The sequence below is a fragment of the Pseudophryne corroboree genome, unplaced genomic scaffold (assembly GCF_028390025.1).
Source record: "Pseudophryne corroboree isolate aPseCor3 unplaced genomic scaffold, aPseCor3.hap2 scaffold_1006, whole genome shotgun sequence".
Taxonomy (NCBI): Eukaryota; Metazoa; Chordata; class Amphibia; order Anura; family Myobatrachidae; genus Pseudophryne; species Pseudophryne corroboree.
In genome coordinates, this window is record NW_026967633.1 from 24,429 (window position 1) to 34,392 (window position 9,964).

The 9,964-nt window shown below is 34.7% G+C and overlaps 4 non-coding genes across 4 annotated transcripts; all 4 read left to right on the forward strand.

The window, feature by feature from the left end:
• Positions 1–1,311: 1,311 nt before the first annotated feature.
• Positions 1,312–1,385, forward strand: TRNAN-AUU (transfer RNA asparagine (anticodon AUU)). The gene has a single exon. It is a non-coding gene; the product is annotated as a tRNA-Asn (tRNA).
• A 3,432-nt stretch (positions 1,386–4,817) lies between these two features.
• TRNAN-AUU (transfer RNA asparagine (anticodon AUU)) lies at positions 4,818–4,891 on the forward strand. Its single transcript has one exon. It is a non-coding gene; the product is annotated as a tRNA-Asn (tRNA).
• A 1,092-nt stretch (positions 4,892–5,983) lies between these two features.
• TRNAN-AUU (transfer RNA asparagine (anticodon AUU)) lies at positions 5,984–6,057 on the forward strand. The gene has a single exon. It is a non-coding gene; the product is annotated as a tRNA-Asn (tRNA).
• Positions 6,058–8,320: 2,263 nt separating this feature from the next.
• On the forward strand, positions 8,321–8,394 carry TRNAN-AUU (transfer RNA asparagine (anticodon AUU)). Its single transcript has one exon. It is a non-coding gene; the product is annotated as a tRNA-Asn (tRNA).
• Positions 8,395–9,964: the final 1,570 nt, after the last annotated feature.

A 9,964-nucleotide genomic window follows, 5' to 3' on the forward strand; every position in this document is an offset into this window, starting at 1 on the left:
CATGGGAAAGTACCAATGTGTTTCTTCGTTGGTTGATGGAAGAAACATCTTACAAAAACTCTCCAGATTATTGACTTTTTTAAGTTTTTCTAGGAAACGTTTTAGATGAATGCTTATTAGCCTTTGTCAGTATGTACTTTTGCAAAGTGTCTCTGTGGCGCAATCAGTTAGTGTGTACGGCTATTAACCAAAAGGTTGGTGGTTCAATCCCACCCAGGGACGTAATTGACCTTGTTATCAGATTTTGGTGATCTTTAAGTAGACAAGTCAAATTTCATACCCCCTGTTATGGTGTAGGGTACCTGGCCTTCTCTGATGTAATCAGAGTTAGATTTGATTCAGTGATTTTATAAAAACATCTAGGAAGCACAATTTAGCAGTGGGTTGCAGAGAAAAAGAAATATGCTGGCAAAAAAATCAAATTGCGTGATTAAACAGCTCTTCATTTTCTGGCTTTATTTTTATGCTAACAAATTTGTTCTCTGAAAAGTGTCCACAAAGCCAAGTCTCTGATTAACACCTTTGTAGGGATGGTTTTTCACCTATTACTAAATTAAACTTGCTTCATTGGAAAGGCAGCAAGATGTATCCTCATTTCAATGTCTACTGAAATAATACAGGTTGACACCAGGAAACATTAACGCCACTGCATCCTTGCTGCTTTCTCATGTGGAAGTCTGTTTAATGTGAAAACAAGGTGATATCTAATTAGCACACAGGTAAGGAATTAAGAAAATCTTTAAGGGTGAAGATGTTTCTCACAAAATTATTGACCCAATGCATCATTGAAATTCAAGCTGGAAAGATGATTTTAATATATCACTTGTACATTTTGTATTGCTCTTCTGGTGACAATGTAGTTTGTTTTTGTCAATTACCATTTTAATAATAGGGTAAAGAAAATGAAGTGGATTTTTGAAAGAAAACAATACTGTCAATATACTATTAAAACAAATTAAAATGGTAAAAGTTATTGTACTTTAAGTAAAAATAAAAGAGACAAAATATCAATCCCAGTTTTGGATTACTTTAATTAACAAAAAAAATGCATATAGCAGAGGATAGTTTCAATCTGCCTACCTCTGGGTTATGGGCCCAGCATGCTTCCATTGCAGTACTCTGCTGCACATGTAAGTGCAAGAGATCCTGAAGCACTCACTCATCATGGGAAAGTACCAATGTGTTTCTTCGTTGGTTGATGGAAGAAACATCTTACAAAAACTCTCCAGATTATTGACTTTTTAAACTTTTTCTAGGAAACGTTTTAGATGAATGCTTATTAGCCTTTGTCAGTATGGACTTTTGCAAAGTGTCTCTGTGGCGCAATCGGTTAGTGTGTTTGGCTATTAACCAAAAGGTTGGTGGTTCAATCCCACCCAGGGACGTAATTAACCTTGTGATCAGATTTTGGTGATCTTTAAGTAGACAAGTCAAAATTTCAAACCCCCTGTTATGGTGTAGGGTACCTGGCCTTCTCTGATGTAATCAGAGTTAGATTTGATTCAGTGATTTTATAAAAACAGCTAGGAAGCACAATTTAGCAGTGGGTTGCAGAGAAAAAAAATATGCTGGCAGAAAAATCCAATTGAGTGATTAAACAGCTCTTTATTTTCTGGCTTTATTTTTATGCTAACAAATTTGTTCTCTGAAAAGTGTCCACAAAGCCAAGTCTCTGATTAACACCTTTGTAAGGATGGTTTTTCACCTATTACTAAATTAAACTTGCTTCATTGGAAAGGCAGCAAGATGCATCCTCATTTCAATGTCTACTGAAATAATACAAGTTGACACCAGGAAACATTAACGCCACTGCATCCTTGCTGCTTTCTCATGTGGAAGTCTGTTTAATATGAAAACAAGGTGATATCTAATTAGCACACAGGTAAGGAATTAAGAAAATCTTTATTTAAGGGTGAAGATGTTTCTCACAAAATTGTTGACCCAATGCATCATTGAAATTCAAGCAGGAAAGATGATTTTAATATATCACTTGTACATTTTGTATTGCTCTTCTGGTGACAATGTAGTTTGTTTTTGTCAATTACCATTTTAATAATAGGGTAAAGAAAATGAAGTGGATTTTTGAAAGAAAACAATAATGTCAATATACTATTAAAACAAATTAAAATGGTAAAAGTTATTATACTTTAAGTAAAAATAAAAGAGACAAAATATCAATCCCAGTTTTGGATTACTTTAATTAACAAAAAAAAAATGCATATAGCAGAGGATAGTTTCAATCTGCTTACCTCTGGGTTATGGGCCCAGCATGCTTCCATTGCAATACTCTGCTGCACATGTAAGTTCAAGAGATCCTGAAGCACTCACTCATCATGGGAAAGTACCAATGTGTTTCTTCGTTGGTTGATGGAAGAAACATCTTACAAAAACTCTCCAGATTATTGACTTTTTAAAGTTTTTCTAGGAAACGTTTTAGATGAATGCTTATTAGCCTTTGTCAGTATGGACTTTTGCAAGGTGTTTCTGTGGCGCAATCAGTTAGTATGTACGGCTATTAACCAAAAGGTTGGTGGTTCAATCCCACCCAGGGACCTAATTGACCTTGTTATCAGATTTTGGTGATCTTTAAGTAGACAAGTCAAAATTTCAAACCCCCTGTTATGGTGTAGGGTACCTGGCCTTCTCTGATGTAATCAGAGTTAGATTTGATTCAGTGATTTTATAAAAACAGCTAGGAAGCACAATTTAGCAGTGGGTTGCAGAGAAAAAAAATATGCTGGCAGAAAAATCCAATTGAGTGATTAAACAGCTCTTTATTTTCTGGCTTTATTTTTATGCTAACAAATTTGTTCTCTGAAAAGTGTCCACAAAGCCAAGTCTCTGATTAACACCTTTGTAAGGATGGTTTTTCACCTATTACTAAATTAAACTTGCTTCATTGGAAAGGCAGCAAGATGCATCCTCATTTCAATGTCTACTGAAATAATACAGGTTGACACCAGGAAACATTAACGCCACTGCATCCTTGCTGCTTTCTCATGTGGAAGTCTGTTTAATGTGAAAACAAGGTGATATCTAATTAGCACACAGGTAAGGAATTAAGAAAATCTTTATTTAAGGGTGAAGATGTTTCTCACAAAATCGTTGCCCCAATGCATCATTGAAATTCAAGCTGGAAAGATGATTTTAATATATCACTTGTACATTTTGTATTGCTCTTCTGGTGACAATGTAGTTTGTTTTTGTCAATTACCATTTTAATAATAGGGTAAAGAAAATTAAGTGGATTTTTGAAAGAAAACAATACTGTCAATATACTATTAAAACAAATTAAAATGGTAAAAGTTATTGTACTTTAAGTAAAAATAAAAGAGCCAAAATATCAATCCCAGTTTTGGATTACTTTAATTAACAAACAAAAAAATGCATATAGGAGAGGATAGTTTCAATCTGCCTACCTCTGGGTTATGGGCCCAGCATGCTTCCATTGCTGTACTCTGCTGCACATGTAAGTGCAAGAGATCCTGAAGCACTCACTCATCATGGGAAAGTACCAATGTGTTTCTTCGTTGGTTGATAGAAGAAACATCTTACAAAAACTCTCCAGATTATTGACTTTTTTAAGTTTTTCTAGGAAACGTTTTAGATGAATGCTTATTAGCCTTTGTCAGTATGTACTTTTGCAAAGTGTCTCTGTGGCGCAATCAGTTAGTGTGTACGGCTATTAACCAAAAGGTTGGTGGTTCAATCCCACCCAGGGACGTAATTGACCTTGTTATCAGATTTTGGTGATCTTTAAGTAGACAAGTCAAATTTCATACCCCCTGTTATGGTGTAGGGTACCTGGCCTTCTCTGATGTAATCAGAGTTAGATTTGATTCAGTGATTTTATAAAAACATCTAGGAAGCACAATTTAGCAGTGGGTTGCAGAGAAAAAGAAATATGCTGGCAAAAAAATCAAATTGCGTGATTAAACAGCTCTTCATTTTCTGGCTTTATTTTTATGCTAACAAATTTGTTCTCTGAAAAGTGTCCACAAAGCCAAGTCTCTGATTAACACCTTTGTAGGGATGGTTTTTCACCTATTACTAAATTAAACTTGCTTCATTGGAAAGGCAGCAAGATGTATCCTCATTTCAATGTCTACTGAAATAATACAGGTTGACACCAGGAAACATTAACGCCACTGCATCCTTGCTGCTTTCTCATGTGGAAGTCTGTTTAATGTTAAAACAAGGTGATATCTAATTAGCACACAGGTAAGGAATTAAGAAAATCTTTATTTAAGGGTGAAGATGTTTCTCACAAAATTGTTGACCCAATGCATCATTGAAATTCAAGCTGGAAAGATGATTTTAATATATCACTTGTACATTTTGTATTGCTCTTCTGGTGACAATGTAGTTTGTTTTTGTCAATTACCATTTTAATAATAGGGTAAAGAAAATGAAGTGGATTTTTGAAAGAAAACAATACTGTCAATATACTATTAAAACAAATTAAAATGGTAAAAGTTATTGTACTTTAAGTAAAAATAAAAGAGACAAAATATCAATCCCAGTTTTGGATTACTTTAATTAACAAAAAAAATGCATATAGCAGAGGATAGTTTCAATCTGCCTACCTCTGGGTTATGGGCCCAGCATGCTTCCATTGCAGTACTCTGCTGCACATGTAAGTGCAAGAGATCCTGAAGCACTCACTCATCATGGGAAAGTACCAATGTGTTTCTTCGTTGGTTGATGGAAGAAACATCTTACAAAAACTCTCCAGATTATTGACTTTTTAAACTTTTTCTAGGAAACGTTTTAGATGAATGCTTATTAGCCTTTGTCAGTATGGACTTTTGCAAAGTGTCTCTGTGGCGCAATCGGTTAGTGTGTTTGGCTATTAACCAAAAGGTTGGTGGTTCAATCCCACCCAGGGACGTAATTAACCTTGTGATCAGATTTTGGTGATCTTTAAGTAGACAAGTCAAAATTTCAAACCCCCTGTTATGGTGTAGGGTACCTGGCCTTCTCTGATGTAATCAGAGTTAGATTTGATTCAGTGATTTTATAAAAACAGTTAGGAAGCACAATTTAGCAGTGGGTTGCAGAGAAAAAAAATATGCTGGCAGAAAAATCCAATTGAGTGATTAAACAGCTCTTTATTTTCTGGCTTTATTTTTATGCTAACAAATTTGTTCTCTGAAAAGTGTCCACAAAGCCAAGTCTCTGATTAACACCTTTGTAAGGATGGTTTTTCACCTATTACTAAATTAAACTTGCTTCATTGGAAAGGCAGCAAGATGCATCCTAATTTCAATGTCTACTGAAATAATACAAGTTGACACCAGGAAACATTAACGCCACTGCATCCTTGCTGCTTTCTCATGTGGAAGTCTGTTTAATATGAAAACAAGGTGATATCTAATTAGCACACAGGTAAGGAATTAAGAAAATCTTTATTTAAGGGTGAAGATGTTTCTCACAAAATCGTTGCCCCAATGCATCATTGAAATTCAAGCTGGAAAGATGATTTTAATATATCACTTGTACATTTTGTATTGCTCTTCTGGTGACAATGTAGTTTGTTTTTGTCAATTACCATATTAATAATAGGGTAAAGAAAATGAAGTGGATTTTTGAAAGAAAACAATACTGTCAATATACTATTAAAACAAATTAAAATGGTAAAAGTTATTGTACTTTAAGTAAAAATAAAAGAGACAAAATATCAATCCCAGTTTTGGATTACTTTAATTAACAAAAAAATTCATATAGCAGAGGATAGTTTCAATCTGCCTACCTCTGGGTTATGGGCCCAGCATGCTTCCATTGCAGTACTCTGCTGCACATGTAAGTGCAAGAGATCCTGAAGCACTCACTCATCATGGGAAAGTACCAATGTGTTTCTTCGTTGGTTGATGGAAGAAACATCTTACAAAAACTCTCCAGATTATTGACTTTTTAAAGTTTTTCTAGGAAACGTTTTAGATGAATGCTTATTAGCCTTTGTCAGTATGGACTTTTGCAAAGTGTCTCTGTGGCGCAATCGGTTAGTGTGTTTGGCTATTAACCAAAAGGTTGGTGGTTCAATCCCACCCAGGGACGTAATTAACCTTGTGATCAGATTTTGGTGATATTTAAGTAGACAAGTCAAAATTTCAAACCTCCTCTTATGGTGTAGGGTACATGGCCTTCTCTGATGTAATCAGAGTTAGATTTGATTCAGTGATTTTATAAAAAACAGCTAGGAAGCACAATTTAGCAGTGGGTTGCAGAGAAAAAAAATATGCTGGCAGAAAAATCCAATCGAGTGATTAAACAGCTCTTCATTTTCTGGCTTTATTTTTATGCTAACAAATTTGTTCTCTGAAAAGTGTCCACAAAGCCAAGTCTCTGATTAACACCTTTGTAAGGATGGTTTTTCACCTATTACTAAATTAAACTTGCTTCATTGGAAAGGCAGCAAGATGCATCCTCATTTCAATGTCTACTGAAATAATACAAGTTGACACCAGGAAACATTAACGCCACTGCATCCTTGCTGCTTTCTCATGTGGAAGTCTGTTTAATGTGAAAACAAGGTGATATCTAATTAGCACACAGGTAAGGAATTAAGAAAATCTTTATTTAAGGGTGAAGATGTTTCTCACAAAATTGTTGACCCAATGCAACATTGAAATTCAAGCTGGAAAGATGATTTTAATATATCACTTGTACATTTTGTATTGCTCTTCTGGTGACAATGTAGTTTGTTTTTGTCAATTACCATTTTAATAATAGGGTAAAGAAAATGAAGTGGATTTTTGAAAGAAAACAATACTGTCAATATACTATTAAAACAAATTAAAATGGTAAAAGTTATAGTACTTTAAGTAAAAATAAAAGAGACAAAATATCAATCCCAGTTTTGGATTACTTTAATTAACAAAAAAAAATGCATATAGCAGAGGATAGTTTCAATCTGCCTACCTCTGGGTTATGGGCCCAGCATGCTTCCATTGCAGTACTCTGCTGCACATGTAAGTTCAAGAGATCCTGAAGCACTCACTCATCATGGGAAAGTACCAATGTGTTTCTTCGTTGGTTGATGGAAGAAACATCTTACAAAAACTCTCCAGATTATTGACTTTTTTAAGTTTTTCTAGGAAACGTTTTAGATGAATGCTTATTAGCCTTTGTCAGTATGTACTTTTGCAAAGTGTCTCTGTGGCGCAATCAGTTAGTGTGTACGGCTATTAACCAAAAGGTTGGTGGTTCAATCCCACCCAGGGACGTAATTGACCTTGTTATCAGATTTTGGTGATCTTTAAGTAGACAAGTCAAATTTCATACCCCCTGTTATGGTGTAGGGTACCTGGCCTTCTCTGATGTAATCAGAGTTAGATTTGATTCAGTGATTTTATAAAAACAGCTAGGAAGCACAATTTAGCAGTGGGTTGCAGAGAAAAAGAAATATGCTGGCAAAAAAATCAAATTGAGTGATTAAACAGCTCTTTATTTTCTGGCTTTATTTTTATGCTAACAAATTTGTTCTCTGAAAAGTGTCCACAAAGCCAAGTCTCTGATTAACACCTTTGTAAGGATGGTTTTTCACCTATTACTAAATTAAACTTGCTTCATTGGAAAGGCAGCAAGATGCATCCTCATTTCAATGTCTACTGAAATAATACAAGTTGACACCAGGAAACATTAACGCCACTGCATCCTTGCTGCTTTCTCATGTGGAAGTCTGTTTAATATGAAAACAAGGTGATATCTAATTAGCACACAGGTAAGGAATTAAGAAAATCTTTATTTAAGGGTGAAGATGTTTCTCACAAAATCGTTGCCCCAATGCATCATTGAAATTCAAGCTGGAGAGATGATTTTAATATATCACTTGTACATTTTGTATTGCTCTTCTGGTGACAATGTAGTTTGTTTTTGTCAATTACCATATTAATAATAGGGTAAAGAAAATGAAGTGGATTTTTGAAAGAAAACAATACTGTCAATATACTATTAAAACAAATTAAAATGGTAAAAGTTATTGTACTTTAAGTAAAAATAAAAGAGACAAAATATCAATCCCAGTTTTGGATTACTTTAATTAACAAAAAAAAATGCATATAGCAGAGGATAGTTTCAATCTGCCTACCTCTGGGTTATGGGCCCAGCATGCTTCCATTGCAGTACTCTGCTGCACATGTAAGTGCAAGAGATCCTGAAGCACTCACTCATCATGGGAAAGTACCAATGTGTTTCTTCGTTGGTTGATGGAAGAAACATCTTACAAAAACTCTCCAGATTATTGACTTTTTAAAGTTTTTCTAGGAAACGTTTTAGATGAATGCTTATTAGCCTTTGTCAGTATGGACTTTTGCAAAGTGTCTCTGTGGCGCAATCGGTTAGTGTGTTTGGCTATTAACCAAAAGGTTGGTGGTTCAATCCCACCCAGGGACGTAATTAACCTTGTGATCAGATTTTGGTGATATTTAAGTAGACAAGTCAAAATTTCAAACCTCCTCTTATGGTGTAGGGTACATGGCCTTCTCTGATGTAATCAGAGTTAGATTTGATTCAGTGATTTTATAAAAAACAGCTAGGAAGCACAATTTAGCAGTGGGTTGCAGAGAAAAAAAATATGCTGGCAGAAAAATCCAATCGAGTGATTAAACAGCTCTTCATTTTCTGGCTTTATTTTTATGCTAACAAATTTGTTCTCTGAAAAGTGTCCACAAAGCCAAGTCTCTGATTAACACCTTTGTAAGGATGGTTTTTCACCTATTACTAAATTAAACTTGCTTCATTGGAAAGGCAGCAAGATGCATCCTCATTTCAATGTCTACTGAAATAATACAAGTTGACACCAGGAAACATTAACGCCACTGCATCCTTGCTGCTTTCTCATGTGGAAGTCTGTTTAATGTGAAAACAAGGTGATATCTAATTAGCACACAGGTAAGGAATTAAGAAAATCTTTATTTAAGGGTGAAGATGTTTCTCACAAAATTGTTGACCCAATGCAACATTGAAATTCAAGCTGGAAAGATGATTTTAATATATCACTTGTACATTTTGTATTGCTCTTCTGGTGACAATGTAGTTTGTTTTTGTCAATTACCATTTTAATAATAGGGTAAAGAAAATGAAGTGGATTTTTGAAAGAAAACAATACTGTCAATATACTATTAAAACAAATTAAAATGGTAAAAGTTATAGTACTTTAAGTAAAAATAAAAGAGACAAAATATCAATCCCAGTTTTGGATTACTTTAATTAACAAAAAAAAAATGCATATAGCAGAGGATAGTTTCAATCTGCCTACCTCTGGGTTATGGGCCCAGCATGCTTCCATTGCAGTACTCTGCTGCACATGTAAGTTCAAGAGATCCTGAAGCACTCACTCATCATGGGAAAGTACCAATGTGTTTCTTCGTTGGTTGATGGAAGAAACATCTTACAAAAACTCTCCAGATTATTGACTTTTTTAAGTTTTTCTAGGAAACGTTTTAGATGAATGCTTATTAGCATTTGTCAGTATGTACTTTTAGCAAAGTGTCTCTGTGGCGCAATCAGTTAGTGTGTACGGCTATTAACCAAAAGGTTGGTGGTTCAATCCCACCCAGGGACGTAATTGACCTTGTTATCAGATTTTGGTGATCTTTAAGTAGACAAGTCAAATTTCATACCCCCTGTTATGGTGTAGGGTACCTGGCCTTCTCTGATGTAATCAGAGTTAGATTTGATTCAGTGATTTTATAAAAACATCTAGGAAGCACAATTTAGCAGTGGGTTGCAGAGAAAAAGAAATATGCTGGCAAAAAAACCAAATTGCGTGATTAAACAGCTCTTCATTTTCTGGCTTTATTTTTATGCTAACAAATTTGTTCTCTGAAAAGTGTCCACAAAGCCAAGTCTCTGATTAACACCTTTGTAGGGATGGTTTTTCACCTATTACTAAATTAAACTTGCTTCATTGGAAAGGCAGCAAGATGTATCCTCATTTCAATGTCTACTGAAATAATACAGG